The following is a 21,520-nucleotide window of genomic DNA, read 5'->3' on the forward strand; positions in this document are numbered from 1 at the left end:
TATCAACCTACTTTAAAACTGTTGTAGCTTCTGTATTCATTTTCCTCATTGTTAACGTCTTGTAAGTAGATTGCCGAAATCCCTTCCTGCATCGTGATATTCATCCTGTTAATCCTCTCCAGTTTTCTTTTTTTCTTTCTCTTTTTTTTTTTAATTTTGAAAGTGTCAGCACAAATAGTCATTAATATTACGCACCAATTCTTGCACTTGATTATAGAGTCCTGAGTCCTGAATCCAGCCGGCTCTTATAATCTTTGTATGTTAGAGGTTAGGATGGGAATAGCCATACATGTAAATACAATTAATGCCTATTTGTCATTTTGTTTTAACTCCCTGTTTTTTTTTTTTTTTCTTAAGAAAGTATCTTGTCTTTGATAAGTAAAATTTGTTTAATATCCTTATGAAATACACAAATGAAAGTTTAGATATATACACTACCTTTAAAATAGAATTGATGTTGAATTCTTCGACAAATGCAAATATTCGAGGATTAGATTTCTTATGAGTAAAACATTAACGTTTTAGAGGAAATTTATCAAGTAGATCATTATTTTCTTCACCCTATACTTTAAATTCGATCGGATAGTGCAAAGACGTCATTTGAGCGTAAATGGTTAGATTCCTCAATGAAATGTGAAAACGTAAAGTGATTTGCGCAGAAGTCCATTTCAAAATCAACAATCTTTCAAAACAGAATACCGTCACGGTAGCTCAGTCGCTAGAGAGCTCGCTCAGTGATCGGAAGGTCGTGAGTTCGTTTCTCGGCCGCGACTGACCTAAAAATTGGTAGTAACTGTTCGCCAAGCGCTCGGCACTTCGAAGTGAAAGTTGTGGGTCCTTCGGATGAGACCTTAAAAACTGAGGTCCCGTGTCATGGCAGGAATTGGCACGATAAAGATCCCTCCCTGCTCAATGGCCTTGAGTGCCGAAGAAAGGTCTAAATTTGAAGCTCTTCACCGGTATATGGTGACGTCTCAAAATGTGTGAAAAATTCTCGAATGCGACGTAAAACACCATACAATCAATCAATCAATCAATCAATGAAAACAGAGGCGGCATCAAGTGCCACAAAAGTAAACATTCGACTTCGCAGGTAGGTTTCCCATAGAAGATCACAGTGCACCCTCTGCCTTCACTTCTCTGAACTACCAAAATATGACGTCATAATGGAAAATGACTTCAATTCACCGCTAACTTGAGGTGTTATAACGGGAAGGGTGTCGTGAACTTTACACTTTATTTCAAACTGCATGTAATATGCTAGATAGCTATTGCAAAATTCACGGGACGTTAAAGGTTTTTTTTAAGTCTTATATGTCCGTATATTTTAAAAATACATCGCTTACGTACCCTTCATTGAAATTCAGCATGTTGAAAATGCTTACAAAAATATACTTTTGAAATGTACTCTGTTTTATACACGTGGTTGGGGGTAGGATTTATTTTGTGGTTATAAAAGAGCCTGGCGTAGGTGATCAATGAGGATTAATCTGATTTTTTTTTTTTTTTTTTTTTTTTTTTTTTTTTTTTTTTTGAAATCTGTAAGAAGAGGTTGTTCTTTAACTTAATCTTGCTTGGAAAAAATGTTTGCTTGTTTGAATGTTGTTTAACGTCCCTGGAAAAAATGTGTGATTGCTTTGTTTTAATACAGATTACGATATTGTGTGGATAATATCCTCAATTTTTGGAGGTGAGATGAATTTCTCGCGACATATATATAACCCAAGTAATAGTATGACTTTTCTCAAGCAAATTTCGGGTACACAAGGATACGCTGAGGTTAATTATATAACAAAATGTTAATAATTATTGTGTTAATCGGCTGCGCCGAAGCGATTTATGTGAAACACTTCCAAAAATTATAAATGACCGTCACGTGTTCAACAAAGTCATGTGATTTCTAACAAATATGTTAATATTTAGCCGATGGAACCCTCTATATAAATTGGAAGTACTAAAGTACAATACTTATAAATTAAACCAAAACCGACCTATGCAAATTATGTTTTGAGCGCATTTTAAAGCTTCGAGAAGCCTTAAAGGGGGAGGAAATAAGCACCTCCTTCAAATTTACCTGATCTGTGAACCCCTGTCAATCATCTGAAATTAAGCCTGGGATTGGATACTTGGATTTGATTGACTTTTAGTTTTCTGCCATTGTGTATATCTTGTGCACCTTGTCTGGAAATCGTACCTACCATCGAATTTACATTAAGGCTTTTGATGCTTACCGCAAATAATAACGTGATAAAGAAGCATTGAATTATCTTCAAAAATATTTATTTAGTTTATTACATTTCTACAAAATGTAGCCTCCAAACAGCGTTTCTAAGTTTTATTTTTACTGAGAGACTTATTTATGACCTTCTTTCTGCTTTCGTTTTGCTTACACGACGTGCAATTTGAATTACTTCCCTTTGTGTCGCCAGTTTATAACGACCAATTTTGGTTCGTTTTTCGTTATAACATTTGATATTAATTAACAAGCAGACGGTATAATTGAAATTGTCAAATTATTTTTAAAAATATTAATTTCAAAAGAAAGAATTTAAGTAGGATTCTGTTCGCAACAAAAATATTTCGAATGCTTTATCTCAGAATTTTACGGTCAAACATTTCAATTGACCTACACAAGAAAAACAATGACATTGTTTTACCATGTCGTAGGAAAACGTATACAGGTAATACATTCAGGTAACATCCTGTGCATAAAGGTAGGTATACACAAGCCAGCGTCGTTCCCTCGGGGCTTCTCACCCGCTTCGATTAAGCTCCACCCCACACCAAACTTACCTGAGGAAAACCGACCGGTTGAAAACCTCGGCCTTTAACATAGCTGCGTGTGGACAGATTTTACTTACAAAGTCAATGTATCAACTATAGAATTCTCGAAATGTTGACTTAAAACGAGATTTGATATCCCTGTATAATCAACTTATTTGTCAATAGCCTGCCTCGTTTTAGAAATTATTCTATCGTAGACTTCGTGTATGACCGGCCGACAGGGGATGCTTACTCCTCCATGGCACCTGATCCCAGGTATGAAGCTTTCAGAGGTCCGTTTTTGGTCTTCTTCCGATTTGTGTTGCTTCAATGGACCTTTGAGCTTGGTTTCCGTTGGTTATCTCCATGTTTAATGTCCATCATGCTCTTGCGTATTTAATCAACTGGGAGAAATAAACTACACATGCAAGCACGGTGATAATTGTATATTGCTACATACACATGCATGTTAAGCCATCCCATAGAAATCATAGTGCACTCAACCTTCGCTTTTCTGAACAACCAATATGCATGTACATGTATGACGTTATAAGGGAAAATGACGTCAGGGAGAATGCCATCACTTATTTCAATCAGCATAATAAATGTCAGAACGCTATTGCAAAATTCACGCGTCTTTAAGTTTATTGTATTTTTAAATCTTATTTTCCGAATCTTTTAAAATGCTTTGCTTAAGTACTCTTTAATGAAATTCAGCGTATTCAGAATGGTAAGCAAAAATGTACTTGTGAAATGTACTCATTTTCTCACCTGTGGTTAGGGGTAGAATTTATTATCTGTGTATAAAAGAGATTCTGGTGCAGGTGATAAAAGAGAATTAATTTTAGATCTTTTGTGGAAATCTGTTCTTTAGCTAAATCTTGCTTGTGAAATATGTGTGATGGCTTTGTTTTAGCACAGCTTACGAAATTGTAAATTCCCTCAAATGTTCGACGGGTTCTCTTTTAAATGTATTCCTATGATTGCGTAACATGTGACATGAGCAAACCAGCTCGTGAGGAGACACCCCGTACCGCATATTACCGTTATGTACATGTAACTTATATTTATTTCACCCATTGCTTTTTAAATTTAAAATTGATGATATAATACCTTCGGCGATTGCTGCTGCGAGTATCTTAATGTAATCATTCAGCCACCTGCATGAAACTGGTCTCAGTACATTCAAAAATTCCATCATGAGGCCAATACCTGAAACCTACTCACTACATCTGGCGAAGAGACCAGTTCATTACGCTCTCATAGTACTCAGATTTACCTTCCAAGAAACACATGAAATTTCCATTAGGTAAATTTTAGGACAACAATTATGAAGGATGCTTTGGAAATATTTGAAGTGTGTTGAAACTCTCTCTCTCTCTTTTGTATATTTGAAAAGACAAAATATATTGCTTGATATAGTAAGGTAAATCTGTGAATTGTTTTTGGTTTAAATTTCCGGTTTCAGGAAAAAATTGCTTACGTTCCCTGGCATAATCACTAGGTGTGAACTTCTTAGAGGGCCACACGTTAGACCTAAAGAAAACTGGTGATAATACTGGTGGCTGATCTTCAGAATTTGAATCCATTCTCATATATGTAGTTGGAGTTAAAGAAGGTGGAAATTTATATATAATTAAGCTAGGCTTGGGGGAGATAACTTTTTATTTTAGAATTAGATTAGTTTAGACCGTTTTATCTGAGATTGCTGTTGGGGAAAAGCGCTATAAGGTCGGTATATTAAACGCTGGGAGGACAGGGGTTTCGGAGTGTTCATTTTCAGTCTGAAATAATAAACTGTTAGATAATGGACCCCGAGGCTCCTTTTCAACATTGCTGACATGAATGAAATATCGTTAGTGGATAGGAATAGGTGAATAAGCTGTTACCTGAGGCTCAGTTTGAACTTCTTGAAAAGAACGGTAGGAAAAGTCATAAGTGTGAAGATTGCTTTAATCTGTGCTATCTTGGTTTGAGTTTATATGCCTGTTTGGAATACATATTGTATTTAGATTATAAAAATTAACTTCATTAAAACAAACATTCGTCTGCATGCCCGGTACTAATCGTGGTTCCAATTAAATGCAATGAAACTCAAATTCATGACCTGAATACAGTTGTACGCAGGTATGTGAAGGAAGCATTCAGATCATATCTCAGGAAATTTAGACTTTAAAAAAAAAATAATTATAACTTACGAAAGCCGTAAACTATTATTACAATTGCATAAAAAAAATAGTGTCTGCGCCCAAGAAGTATACCACCACGACGTCATCACGTGACTGCAATTAATAGAAAAATATTCCTTAATAAAAACGTATATAGAACAACACTATCATGGGGGTTTAATAAATTCTTCGAGTAAATATTATATCTGAAAAAACATCTCTTATGCCTTAAAAGTGCTGCTAGAATCCTACTGTGCGATCGGGAAAATAATTATTCCATACATTCTTACGAAACCTTACCCGATGTGTTGCATCTTATACATATAAAACCAAGATATTTCTTCAAATTATGCTTACATGTACCTCAAGATTCTAGCAGCACTTTCCAAATATTATATAGCGAAAGCTTTCGATCTGTACAAATATTATGTTTTAAAGTATATGGCTTAGTGTTGTTCTTTTGCATTATTTTGTCAGAAATAACAGAGGAAAGACATACCTGCATACGTAAATCGCTGACTGTCTTTAATACACGGTATATTCGATGAAAATAAATTAGCATACCCGTTTTAAGGTCATACGAAACGATGGCCTGATGAGTATTTTGAATTGTGTACGGAAATGAGTAATCTGCCTGAAAATATATTTTGGGTTTTTTTATGCAAGGTAGCGGCAGCATCTCTAGTCGATCAAAGTTACCTGATCACAAAAATGAACGTCAACTGATGCGGCTTATCTCCTTTTGCTTCTGTTCAGCGCTGTCCAGTGTACTTACATGTATACAAAAGATTTTATCATTTTTCAGTGTAATTTTAAGAATTCAAATATCATTATAATGGCTAGAACCTCATATGAGTATGCGATGTTTAAACAAGTTAGTATTTCCTTTTTTTTAAATTCCTTTGCATATTTGCAAGATTTTAATATATTTTATGTGTAATTTCAATTGGATCATTTTCACCATTCGACACTTTAAATAACCTCTCTCTCTCTCTCTCTCTCGTATTCCCCCTATTTGTGAATGTCTTTGATTTTTTTTTTTTATTTTTAAAACACTCGAAGATATAGTTTTCTATCAACAACTGAGACAAAGCGTACATATTATAATAATGCGGTTTGGTAGAAACGACATCTTGATCAAATGTTTTCATGTTGCACAGTCACATGATTGTAAGTATAATAAAAAGTAACTCTAGGTATAAAAATAGTGGAAATATTCTGTGAAATATCTTTGTTTTGTTTCAGTTTGGTGAATGAATACACATATTTTTCTTTGATAAAAAAAAATCGCTATTTAAAGTGTTATTATCATCGTAATAAATTAGAATGTACGACATTAAACCCGGATCTATATATATATATATATATATATATATATATATATATATATATATATATATATATATATATATATATATATATATATATATATATATATATATATATATATATATCTTTTTTGAATTTGGCAATCAACCAGAGTTATGATATATTAAATGTAATTGATAGAGAATTTGTGAAACTACCATTAACTCAGTTTTGCTCTAAGCATGCAGAGTGGTCAGTTAGTTTGTATATTTACTCCTAACACCAGTGGTCAAGCGCAGACATAGAATAATAGGCAATAAGGGCCTGTTTAAACTGACCACTGCAAATTTCATTTTATTAAGATATACAAGAACGTATCTTGGTTCTGCATCAGTGCTTTAGCATGTGTAAGGTAAACGAATAAAAGAAAGGGCGTCGGACGAATCAACGATTTTCATTATTTCATAAGATTATTTTGAAAAATATGGTTTCATTGCGTAAATCAAAAGCAATTTAAGAATCCTCTGAAATATGAGATCGACACAATAAAGTTTGCCTTTGTTTCAAAACATTGGAAAAGAAAGAAAAGGAGCGTTGCATTAACACGATTTCTTGAACGTCTTAAAATTACGAGGAGAGAGAAATAATTAATATGTGTGCTGCCTATCACTGTATTTAACTCATTTAATGAATAAATTATATTGTTCAATATTATTTGAATACGACTTACATAAATATATAATAATAATTAAAATTAATTGAATACGACTGAGAATTCAAATTTTATCGAACATCTATTCAAGTTTTTTATACCATCAGTCCTTCTGCACTCTAGTTCATTAGCCACCGCAATTTCCATCATCGACATTATTTTTAACAATTTCTATCGGAAATTGTTACCTTCCTTGAAGAGGAACTGCTTTTTTCAACAAGTTCAAAGAAAGTCTGAAAATATACTTTCCTGTTACTTGATTAAAAAAAATTACAAACATGTATTTCCGATCGATGTAAACAGAAATCAATACGTTAAAATACATTAAAAAAGGGCATATTTATCTTCCGCCTGCGATGGTATGAATTAATGAAAACCAATTTGTTAATTTATTTATTTATTTAGATTTAACAGGGATAAAGATAAAGTACAATTATTCCACACAATAATTATTTAAACTTGACTCACGCATAATTAATTGTACATCGTATTCATTATGAATTATTTTACAGATATCAATAAAAAAAATGATAGTATAAACATTTTAACTGTCTTGGAACTCGCTGAATTTCAAAATATTATCAAAATAGATTAAGACTGTTTCTAACTTGAAAGTATAATACACACAAACATTTTCACACCACTACAGCCTCCCCGAGAGCGAAAACAATAGGGACAGTAATTATCAGTAAATGTCAGCACTTGTCTAAGTTTTTCAGCAGGGACAGTACACGGGTCAGTAATTGTCTAAGTTTATCAGCACCGACTAAGATTGTCAGCACTTTTCTAAGTTTATCAGCACCGGCAGTAAAAAGGTCAGTAATTGTCTAAGTTTTGCAGTAAAGACAGCACATGGTCAGTAATTGTCTAAGTTTATCAGTAAAAAATGGGAATGTCAGTACGTTTCTGACTTAGTAGTGCATGTGGATTCATACAGCATTAAAATTTTGATGAAAAAATATAGAATCGAAAAGTGTGTGTTTATATGGGGTGTGGTGGGGTGGAAGTGATTAATTAAAAAAAACATTGACCATCTTTACACTCTCGCTACTTACTCTTGCAGGTAGGGAAAAGGAGTCTTAAAAATTCTTGCACCAAAAAATTAGAATATTTAAATTCTTATATAATCAATAACATTTTTGTATCTTATGTATTTATTATGATTTTAACTTAACTGAGACGATACATGTATCAAAAAATAGGGCTGGGCAGCGATTAGTAATTAAATGTGAACATTATTTGGAACGCTGCTCAATATAATCAAATGTTTAGCAAAAAAGTATTTCGTAAAGACAATTTGCCAAGAAATGTTAAAGGCTGAGATCTTCGAAAATTTCACTACCAACCCTTCATTATAAACATCAAAATAGATTCTGGTTGCTCTCCCTTGTCTAATTGCAATAACTAACACCTTTGACAAGATGAAACAAAAATATTCTAAAACTGTAAAAACTTAGATCTGTTAAGGTATTAACATTTTACGTATAGATAGATTTAGAGACACACTCAGCATCTGATTTAATAACTGTTTCACCAATTCAATTGATTAAAACTCATTTGTTGTTAATTTTTTATGGATCTGGAATTTATCATATTGATATGTAATGTATCTCTTGTTGTCTGTATTAAGGTGGAGTTAAGTGACAAATTTTGTTTAATACAGTAGTGGCAGTATGAACATACATGTAGCATTGACAATATATTAATAGATTGATTGTTAAAATCCATCTTATAATTATAATAGATTGAAACCAAGGTGGTTCTCTTCTTATACTCTGATATTTACTCTGCTATGCACGTCGACTTGGGTTTCCAATTTTCACACTCTGATAAAAAAAAATGTTATGTAAGTTTACTGGGGTCTTCTCTTTTCAAATTCTGATAAAAAAAAAAAAAAGAACACCGCCATCAAAAATACCTTTCAGTGAAAGGGAAAAAAAGCTTATCCCTTCATGTGCAAATAACCAGGCAAAAAAAGAGCGTCTTTTCTCATTGTATCACATGCTACATCATGTAATAAGGCAAGTAGAAAATGCATATTTGTTCCTCATCTGCAGGAAGGGACTTAACTTTAATTATTTCTTATATATTGTTTCCGTTAGATACCCCAGAGGATGTTTATGACCACAGGAGATGAGGGTGTTCGGAAATAATATGGTAAAAATTAAAGAGACATCATGTTTATTTGTTCTATTTCTATGGTCGATCAGCTTGACTACACCAACATCTAGGTGTGTTGTTATGATTTCGATCGCATTCATACTGGCATATTGTGGGTTTTAAAAGATACCCATCAGTTATATGTGATCTTTGCAACCATACGAAAATGCAGTGTCTAGTTTTTTGAACCAGTTTTTGTCTCGTTTCCTACGGTAATTATTGGATATATTTTTCCCTCAAATTAAAATCCTCATCATTGAAAGGATATAGTTGTCAGGCGAATTGATATTTTTATAAAGATCTTGATGGCTCCTGTAAAGTTACGTGTTTATACATCTGATCTTAGGGCTTTAAAGACAACACGTATTTGTCTTTTGGAAATGCTGTTCATAAAGTCATTTTGAAACTTTTTTTCTAAAACATGTTTTAATATGTAAAATCATCCGACAAATTAATGAATATGATGATTTTTTTTTTTTTTTTTTTTTTTTAAATGATAATTCTGAAATTATTTTAATATTTACTAATAAAACAGATGTTTCAAAATATGCAATCATACGACGAATTATTGACAACTTGAATTTTTTTTTATATTTGTCTTTTGGAAATGCTGTTTATAGAATTATTTTGATAGTTTCTAATGCAACAGATGTTTCAAAATGAAAAAAAAAAAAAAAAAGAAAAAAAGAAAAAAGAAATATTATTGACAAAGTTGATTGTTCTTATAAAGTTTTTTTTTTTTTTTTTTTTTTTTTTTTTTTTTTTTTTTTTTTTTTTTTTTTTGGTCAAGTTTCTAATAACATTTTTTCCAGTTTTTTTTTTATTGCAGACGATGTGAAATTAATCTTGTTTCTATTTTAGATCCATATAGTTTATAAGAAGCTATATTGCGTAATGTCATTGACTCTTAACCAGAAGCAGCATAATGCGTTATCTCTGCATCTGCTTAGTGGTAAGTAAACTCTCTTAAGTTATGTTTTCCATCAAAGTAATTATCTGATTTTCTCCCAGATATATAAATAGATGGTTTTGTATAAATATGGCGAGTCTTGAGACCAAAGAGCATTCATTGAATCATTCTTTCATGCAAACAAACAATCGATGACAATTTATAAGAATATTTTTATCATTAACAACTCAGATCTTTATGCTCCTACAATTGTCGCAGTCACGGAGAAGAGGTATGGAAGTGAAAGATGGAGATGAAAATCTGGATCTGCCAGGTAAATAGCAAAACCATTCATATAATTTTCTCTCTCTCTCTCTCTCTCTCTCTCTCTCTCTCTCTCTCATATTAATAAACAATTACCTATGGCGATTCTGAGATTAAATATTATGAGCATTTTTTTCCAAGGGATAACATCAGCTCATTTACTTTGACAAAATTATCACCAGATTAACTCGCTACATACTTTTTCTACATTTTTTTTCTTATTAATTAATGTGTTTTATTTCATTGTTAAAAGTTTTTTCATTCAATGCAACCAATTTATATACTCATTGCTTACATTATATCGAAGCGTTGCATATGCATGCTTCAAAAAGAGCATAACTTAAACAAAATGAAACATTTAAAAAAATAAAATCAAACCAAAATAAACAAAGAAAGTAAATGAAGAAAAGGCATCTCAGCTTTTTTAATAGGATAATATTTGATAGTGTAATTGTTTTTAATTCTTAAGTTATGAGCTATTTTTCAACACAAAAAGACCGTTAGACGGATTCAAAGAGAAGCATACCTTCGATGTAAGTATTGTCATGTGCGGTATACACACACACACACACACACACACACACACACACACACACACACACATATATATATATATATATATATATATATATATATATATATATATATATATATATATACATATATATATATATATATATATATATATATATATATATATATATATATATATATATATATATATATATATATATATATATGGTGAAACACATGTCAAAGCATGCTACCTTACAAATCAGGTGATGGAATATACATGTGTAGTATTCAAACAAATTAAAATATGCTATAGACATTAATGCTTGATTACAATAGATTGATTGATTGTTCTTGTTTTATGTCCCATTCGAGAATTTTTCACTCATGTAAAAACGTCACCATTTTCCGGTGAAGGGCTTAAAATCTAGTCCTTTACTCGGCACTCAGCGCCATCGAGCAGGGAGGGTTCTTTGTCGTGCCAACGCCTACCGTGACACTGGGCTTCGGTTTTTAAGGTCTCATCCGAAGGAACCGCAACTTTCATTTCAAAGTGCCGAGCGCTTGGCGAAGGAACAGTTGCTACCTTTTTTTTGATCGACTTAGGTCAGTCGCTGCACCGATTCGAACACACAACCTTCCGATCACGGATTACAATTAAAAGAATGAATGAAGAAAAAACATGGTTTTCTCTTTAAAACAATGGGCGCATAATTGTCTACTGTACGCCTTTCAACATAGATTATTTATTATATGTTCTTGTTATGGGAGCCGACTTGGATTTTGTTGCGTGAAAACTACTATATAGAAATTATTTAATTTTATACCATACTTACCTTACAATGACTTCAGTATACATGCCAAGTTTAGTGAAAATCTACCGTTTGGTTATTTTTTAGGGACCAAAGCAAAATGCAGGTACATTCATTATAGGGTTATGTAGAAAAATACTTTTTTTCGCACTTGGGAGCAAATTATACAAATGCTACTATAAACATTTTGCTCAAATTATATTATTTGATGAGTAATATTGTATTGTACATTGTATGCAAGAAACACAAAATTCTACCGTCTGGTTTCCAGAGGGGGCATCCCAAAATGTCAATATTCATGATATTTTCCTCTTTTTATGGAGCACTACAAAACATGACACACACCAAAGATTTATATAAAAAAAAATTAAAAAAAATGATTGTGAGATTCTCAATTCCTTATGTTTAAAATTTCAAGAGCAATTTTTTTTATACTTTTTATTTTATGACATAATTAATGACCCCTCTTAAAGAACTTCAGTTATTCATAGCGTCAAAAACACACTACTACGACGTTTATCTACCTATCATATGAAAAATCGTTTAAAAAATCAGTTATTTAAAAAATGTAATTAGATTTTTTAACCTGAGATTTCCTAAATTTGATAATTTTTATAAATTATGTAAATCATAACTGCTTTAAAAGAGTTAATGCGCTTCATTTTACGATGCTGCGCGATGTATTGAGCAGTGAAAACCCCAGTCGACCCACTTAAGTATTAACATCTGACTGGTTTACACGCATCTTACAATTCGCAATGTTACCCTCAGCATCAGCAACATACTTGAGAACGGGTAACACAACGATAATTACGTATGGTTCTCCGTAGAATTCTCAAAACGTCAGTTTCGCGTTTGAAAGAACCCGAATAAACTTAACGTCAATCAAAGCTTGCGTCCGTTGTTGCTTGATTAAAAATAAAAAAAAAAAGATAAGGGGAAAACGATTGCAAATTAAGAAATAACAAAAAAAAAAAAAAAAAAAAAGATGATAAAAGCCTCTCTGAGTATCAATCAAACAATAAAGAGGTGGTAAATCCTTATCTAAGCCTTCTTTTTTTGTAAAAAAAAAAAAAAAAAAGAAAAAAAAAGTAAAAAAAAAAAAAAGAAACGGGAAGTTGAGTAGCTCTCTAAACGTGAACTTAAAGATGATCACCGATTACCCCCCTGATATTCTGAGGCAATAATTCATTAAATATATTTAAAAAAAAAAAAATGCGTGTTTTGAGCGTAACAATTGAAAACGACCCCTCGGAAAACCATTGTCAACCTCCGCTGACTAGTCGGTTGACAATGGCTTTTCTTGGGGGTATCAATTTCAACCTCAAAAACATTTACTAATTATATATTAATATACAACCACCATTATATGGAGAACAATAGAAAAAACATGCGTTAACTCTGCATTTTTTCAGTAAAAAAGTTGGCGTTCCCATAATCGCACTGAGTTTTAAGAAATCGTGTTGACCTCTGCCCGTGTAATCAGATTTGCACAAAATCTTTGATCGACTGATACCTCCTAATATTAAATTATCGAAAATTAATTAAAACGTGCTTTAACTTGTATTTAATGCTCCCAAAGTTTGTTCAAATTTTCTTAATTTTCCAACAAATTTGACCTTTATAAAAATAAAAGAAATAACTGTAATATTTTTATAAGGTCTATCAATACATCAACCAGATCGACGTGAAAGGGCTATATTTGTAAATTATCTTATTTTTATGGAGTTATTTTAATATTCAAATATTGCATATATCTTAACACGTCATTCTTGAGTGACACAATCTTTAGCTTTTTTCCGCTTTATAATGCCGTTTTCATACTCTTTACCTATACATTCTTAAATCTCCTTCATAGAAATTACAAAGTAATCTCTCTGAAATAACTATGTTAATGTTTCACAATTTCAATACTTTATAATGCTGAATGTGTACATAATCATAAATTCAGAATGAAATCTTCCATATCCATCTTTAGATGTGTGCTACTCTTGTGGTAACTAGAATAATTATGATGCATAACGGAAATAAAAATTTAAAATAATTTAGAATAATAAAGATGAGAAAATTCTCTTACTCCGGGTATTGAAACACATTTTTTCCTGAGTTTCCTTGAGCAGGTTATGCAAGGTGAAAACCATGCACAATTAGAAAGTATATATCACCTGCTCTCAATGTTTATACAAGGGAGGAAATTAAATGAAGATTTTTTTTTTTATTTCAGTAATAGACGTCTTCTTTTCGACGTGATACAAGTATCATAGTGTAAAATTGACCCTCTGAATCAGAATCCCTGCACAGGAAGTTGACTTCCGGTCATACAAAAGGGGGGGGGGGTCCTAATGGACAAACATACAAAGAAACCCTAATCTACTAAATAAACACACTTTACAGTAAAACCTCAAGTACACATGTACTAAGCTACGTTCTACTAGTCTTGCATATGATTTTACAGACAATCTACACCTACAGCATGTATAAGGGTAGGTATGCATCATAAGAACATGTTTACTTACATAGAAACTTTCAGCATTTCTCCTTTTTACAAACGATTAATAGAGTAGACAGCAAAATTGACTGCGCGTTGACTTGTACAACATTGTTTTGAATACTAAATAGAAAACCAGTACAAAATAGATGCCAAATATCCGGAAAGGCCAAAACACTGTAAATTCGACAAAATGACTTCTTTCGAAAACTCTATTATTCTAATATTAAAACTTCACTTTATAATTTGGTTTCCTGACACATACTTTCAAACATTAAATACAACATTTGTTTAACTTCAGATTTGTGAAAAATAACATTTTGTAAGTATGAGATTTTTACTGATATGTACTAGTTTATCAACATGAACTATTAGACAAAATATAAAAATGAAAATAAAGGAAAATACGAAGTACAAAGTAAATCTACATTACCTGAAAAACAGGACAGGAGACAGTCTTAAAATTAAAGCTGTTTATTCGTGAATGTCCGTCGCAAAAGTGATCGGACAAAAACCCGATAGTGTCCCCTGTCCAGGTGTTGAGTTATTCTTGCCACTAATTGTTACAAAAGGGAGTTAATCTAAAAGGTCTCATACTCGACATCAAACGGAAGATTAACAATAGGGCTTTACAGCAAAATAGAATTTAAGTAATTAAGAAAACAAAGTTCCATTTGCGGAAAACTAAGAAAAGCACAGATTTTACACGAAAGGATGACACTAATTGATTTCACAACTTTTCTAAAGAAAACTGAGGAAGGGCCTCAAGTTATTATTTCTTCGAAATCCAAAGCCATGAATTTTATTGCAGTAAATAAAAATACCAACTGGTAAATAAAAATTAATGAAATAAAAATAATTTGATATTGATAATAAATTTATACTAAATTTATACTAAAAAAAGAAAATATATCAGAGGGTCAATTTTACACTATGATACAAGGATGGGGTTAAAGAACGTGTTGCCACTCTGTCGTGTCTTTTTCCTGGATCTTCAAACTAATTTATAATTAAAATGTTAAAGTTATAATGTAAATTTGCTGATGAATTCAATAATTTTTTTTTTTTTTTACATGACATGTTGATATCCTGAAATATGCATCGAATATCTAATTATGAAGCGGAAGGCATGGGTTTTATTCTCTTTCAAGGTGAGGTTGTAAAGGTTTGTTGGCAAAAAATCATTGGAATCGAATTTTGCATGCTTAAATGACGACATACTCCAGGAGTCGTTGCATACTATGTTTCGTTAAGTCTTTTCTGGTGAAAAAGGTGATAACGAACAGTGATCGATCTAAAATATCTATAAACAATACAACTCTGTGAACAGGAGATAAAGCTTAGACCCCCGGAAATTCCATAGGTAGGATCAGGTTCCTGGGAGGTGTAAGCATCTCCTGTTAACCACCAGCCATAAGCCCGAAGTATTGATCAGGTTGACGGAACTCTTGGTATACAAATTAAGCATTGACAAAGGCGAAACAATTAGTATGAAAAAAGGAGGCAAAACAGAAGAAATTATAAAAGATTTTTATGAAGAATAGAGAAAGTCAAACTAAAGATTTTCTCACACCTTGACCACTCTCAAATTCCAACTTTTTTTATATGGGAAGTTCTCGGAAGATTCCAACAAAACTCAAATTTATGACTTCTTTAAGTGACAAAGTACTTTCATCCATCAATCCGTTAATGAAACTTAATCATTGAGAACCACTTGTATGCAGTTTTTTTTTTTTTTTTTTTTTTTTTTTTTTTTTTTTTTTTTTTTTTTTAATCAATGAAGGGTACAATGTCAAACAGATTAATTAATACAATATCAGTGTATTCAAACCTACTTTATACTATTTTATAAACAGACTTAAATAAAATCAATAAAATATTTTTCCTTGGTGCAACCATTGCAGAAAAAACGCGGGTTATGTATTTCTTCTGCAGAGCTGCAACAAAGAAAACTTTTTATTGTTTAAAATCAAGGTCTGGAAGATTGACATTGAATTGTCAAATTCATCATCAGAAAAGAAAATTCTACTTTCATTCGTTATCTAAATAATTAAACGCAAGAAACACAGCCTAGCATGGGATTGTCTATGGATCATTACGTTCAAAAAGAAAAAAAAAAAAGAAAAAAAATCTCGAATTATCCTCATTTCGCTTGGTGCAAAAAATAACAAAAATATCACCAAATCATAAATCTAAAACATCGCCTATATGAAATATTATGATGAAATAAGTATAGAAGCCAGAATTGCAACAATGCGTATGATAACCCTACCAAAAAATACTATAGTTAACTATAGTTTACTATAGTTAACTATAGTGATAACTTTGATACTATGGAAACTTTGATTTTCTACAGTGAGAACTTTGACACTTTGATTTACTAAAGTGATAACTATGAAAACTTTGATTTACTATGGTGACAACTTTGAAAAACTATAGTGATAACTTTGAAAACTTTGATTTATTATAGTGATAAGTTTGACACCTTGATTTACTATAGTAAACTATAGTTAACTATAGTAATTTTTTTGTTAGGGAAAACATGTTTCAGGAATTTTTCATTGTGATAATTTATCATCAAACTGCAATTAATTGTTGTCTACGAAAAAGAAAGAAAGTATGCCTAAATAGAAACAAGGTTGATTTTAAATTATCTATTTGCACGCATTTTCTTCTCTTATTACAATGTCCCTTTTATAAGTGTTTTGAAAATGAGCTACGGCAATAAATGATGTAATATTAGCACTTGTACCTGTATCATTTTTACGGGTACCAGAACTATTCATGTATTCGATCAATTCCAAAGTAAACCAGACATCATCTCTGCTGTTTTTTTTTCTTTCATTAAATTTGCAGAGATTTAAATTTAAAACCGACGGTGAAAACTGAGCCCATTATCATTCATGCCCTATTGCAAGGCAAGACGTAACATGTCACTTTAGTTGCCACTTCACTTCCCTTAAAACCACTTTTTTAGGAACTCTAGCGCATATTCTACCATAAAACTAATCCACGCAATTTATAGAAAACTTTCAACTGAATAAACGAGGGGATCTTGAATCTGAGATGGAAAAGAAGGTGCTACTGTAAACTAAATGATTATTTATGAACTGAACTGGCATAATGCTCTCTCTCTCTCCCTCTGTGTGTGTGTGTGTGTGTGTGTGTGTGTGTGTGGTATGTCTGTGTGTGTTGTTTATACCCGTGAAATTTTTATTTTTAAAAATTTACCATGATTTTATTTTCAATTCTTTACTCGCTCGAAATCAGACTACTGGAACACCATTGATAACATTGGTAGTAAATACTTCGACAACAATACCGCTTGATAAAAGGCCACCTGTGTACCATACCCTGATCTTCTTCATTTTGACTCTCTGCTGCAATTACTATCAGCACAAAAGTCAGCATAATTAAAGTGACGAATTGCATCATTTTCATCTGGATAAATGAAAGAAAGAATGACATGATGATAACTGCAATTGAAACATTTAATTTCAATGAATTATTCTATTGGCATATGAATTGAGAATAATTCTCATCATACACCACTCACTATATTATTATGCATTAAGCAAGAAGTCCTCATGGTAAAAATGTTAAATCATGTACAGGGTTAAATTTCTACTTTGGACAAACAAGGATAAATGGCTTATCTGACGATATAGAAAATGAAATAAAACATCAAGGAACAAATGGAGAATGAAATATATTGTTAATGGAAAAAATGCTGTAAAGCTTTTTCAAATAAACGTTTGAAATCATAATAAGTAAATCTCGGTTTTACTTAATAAATCAAAATGTTTAGCATGTGTATATTATGACATCAGTGAACTGTTTGCGCAAGCCTAGTTATTGAATACAATTACTGGTAGATTCACTTAAAGAGACGTCTGGTCCGAATTTTATTATCTGTATCAAAAACTGCACCTTTCATATAAAAAGAAAAGCAACACCTTATAGCATAGCAATGGAGATAAAGTTAAAATTTATACTGATTGCTAAATTGGTACAGTGGTGAAAGTTCTTCTTGTGGCCGATGATGACGTGTCGTAGGCATTTCAAATGCCAGATTTATACTGATGTATGCTTTTAAAGTTGTAGAATAAAAAATTCCTTACATCAAAAATAAGGATAGTCAGGTATATATTTTTTCCTATAGGAGAAAGATAAAGATCGATCTTAGACACATTTTGCGTTTTAAAAATTTGAAATTAGATCAAGTAAAATATACAACATTTTGGAAATAAGTTTTACAGTCCTCAATTTTTTCAAAAGGTATAACTTCATTTCATTGCTTACTTATTCCTTCATTTATTTTCCTCCGTTCTAAACAACAAGAACCATTCGCATATGAAATCATATTTCCTTCATTACATTCAGATTCACAACGAAATTTCAAGCACTTAATTTGCACATTTTTAACACGAAACTCTGCCTTGATAAAGTTTTTTTTTATATTTGAAGACAATGTGCCTGGAAGTGGAGGATTATGGGAAATACTAAGCAAGCGAGATAACTTTATCGCTCTACCAAGCAGTCTCCAGCAGTAAGTTTGCTCATAACTTTCCTGTCTTATAATATATAAGATAACTATATAACAAAGTAAAAACAAATGCCGGTATCAGGTGGAATCTATCAATGAACATGAAATGAATGAAATAACACAAACTTATTCTAGAACCCATGTTTGCTTAAACTACTTCTAGTATACATGTATCATCCCTGCTCTGAGTCTATTCAATCTACACCCCCCTACTAAAAAGATGAGCTTGCATAATATCATTGATGTCACCTAATGATAAAAGTGCAGAATTTCCTTCGAAACTAGGTAACAAAACATTGCGTTCTAATCAAAACTGTACAGGACTTCAAAATCTGTGTGAAAAGAATTTTCATCTCAATCAAGAATTTTTAAACAGTCAGTAAAGAATGGCTTGTATTGCTGACCTTAATCAAAGTAGTTTTGCCATCTAGATATTAATTTCGAATTATAAGTCTTTGAATGAATGGACAGTGACCTCTTGACCTTTTGCAAAGCCTATGTCTGTTTAACATTCAGGCGGTCTGATATCTTTAAAAAAATAGCAACACCTTAGTATGAGTTCTACTTGGGATTAAGAATCGGACTGGCTGGGAAGGGCACTATTTGGCAGTGATTTTGCTTGTCGGTCTAAAAGAAAGAAATTGTGCTGGAGCATTTTATTAAAATAAATTAAACTTTATTCTTTCTTTTGCCCTTGACCTAAATATGTTATATTTTTTTTTTACAAGACCTAACACAAAGGCGAATGTTGTTGGACAATTAAATATATATTATTTTCCAAAACCTACTTTGTGTACCACATATGCGACTATTCTAACGTCTCGAAAACTAGAAAGCAACAGAACTTATAATCAGACACAACTAATTTATATTTGGATGTTTTAGAAATCATTAATATGAGTCATTGGTGACAAACTTACAAGCAAATTTTAAAGTTCAATGAATTTTATGCTAAATTCAGTCACCTTGTTTAATCATATAACTTATCCTTTCATCGATATTGTCGAATTTTGACTGATATTTTTTAATGTAAATCCTCACAGTAATCATCCATTTTTTTATAGAGTTATCTTGATAACTGCGTTTATCGTATCAATAACAGGGAACTCACAGAAGATGAGATAGGTAAACATTTAAATGCCTACTCCTCTATTTCACCTGGTCCAAATCCTGATACTTCCAGAAGTTCATTTTACTCTACTCTATACATGTATTGATTGATTGGAATTATGCGGTTCATTTGTGTTTGTAATTTTCATCATATATATATATATATATATATATATATATATATATATATATATATATATATATATATATATATATATATATATATATATATATATTGATGCATGTTTAAGAGAGAAGTACAAGGTTCAAGTAGATTTTTAAAGCAGTGTATAAGGTTTCTTAGTTTATCAAAGTGTTTTTTCCTTTATAACAAGAGTACACAGATTTTAATTGCAACAATTATATAAATGTCAAGCGTTTCTTGATATGAAGCATAATTTCTTCTTTTTTTTTATTTTCTAATGTTAAATGAATTAGTGAGCTGGAATACTGTTCGTTATCTCCACATATTTCATTATATGGCCTTAAGGTATTCCATCCCTAATAGACTAAGTTTCAATGAATTTAAATTCATAACATATGTGTATGGGTGGAATACTCAGTATATTTAGACATGATTTTCATTTATTACTGTTAGCATGTAAGAATGGAACGTGTCAGAATTGATGACTTTGACCTTTATTGAAGAGTTATCTCTCTTTTTTAAGTAATAAAAATCAATTAAAAAAAAAAAAAAAACATTTGTACGGTAAAAATGTTTTCAATTTTCATTTTATTTCTAATGATTTAATGCATCTTTCTATCACAGTATCTGTTGATATTCTTATTTGAATTTTTATTTTAAAAAATTCGCTTGTCTACATAGATCTTAATGTAATTTCTCTTAATTAATTACTGCTTAGTTAATAACATTTTTGAAACTTTCTCTTGGTAAATCCTTTTCTACTGTAAATGCTTTGAAATAATATCAAAGTATTATATTCGTGATAGATATTTAAGGATGGAGAATAAGGTTCTATTAGGAATGGAAAATTCCGGATTTGGAAGTCATACTCCCTATCACAACTTCATTTTATAGAATTTGACAATATGTGATAACAATGTCTTTGTTTATCCTCCCATCATCGTTGTGTACATTTGGAAAAAACGACCTTGACAGTAGTGTTAGTGCTTGTCTAGTAGTCGTCAGATTTATGTTAGTGCTTGGCTAGTAGTAGTCAACATTAAGCATCATATTTGAATTTCAAAGGTGTCCAGAATTCAGTATGATGATACGCAGTGACATTTAGTTCTTTTTTTTTGTAACACCTCCAATATTGCTGAAAAAGTTCTCATTTTCTGCAATAGGTTTTTTTCAATGGAGCATAATTTAATGTCTTAAGTCTTCGAGGTGCTGACAAACTTAAAAGAATCGTGAAAATTTTACTCGAAGGTGATAAAACTAGACAACTACTGACCCTTTGTCACAAGTGCTGACATTTATTGATAAGTACTCTCCTTACTCTCTCTCTCTCTCTCTCTCTGGGTTTTGATTTTGTGCGAGCAATTGACCGGTCAATAAAATCTATGTGGTATTGATGTCTTACTGGGGTATACACATTTTGGTAGTTAACAGAGGAATTGTGCTTTAGATACTTTGAATTTAATAATAAAATGCACTAGAAAAATCTTATTTATATGTGTAAGGGATGACTTTCGTACCTTATATCTTTTTTTTTTTTTTTTTTTTTTTTTTTACTCTTTAATACTCGTGATAAAAATTCACC

Source organism: Saccostrea echinata, unplaced genomic scaffold (assembly GCF_033153115.1).
Source record: "Saccostrea echinata isolate AGI-Se365-2 ecotype Australia unplaced genomic scaffold, CSIRO_AGI_Sech_v1 ptg000048l, whole genome shotgun sequence".
Lineage (NCBI taxonomy): Eukaryota > Metazoa > Mollusca > Bivalvia > Ostreida > Ostreidae > Saccostrea > Saccostrea echinata.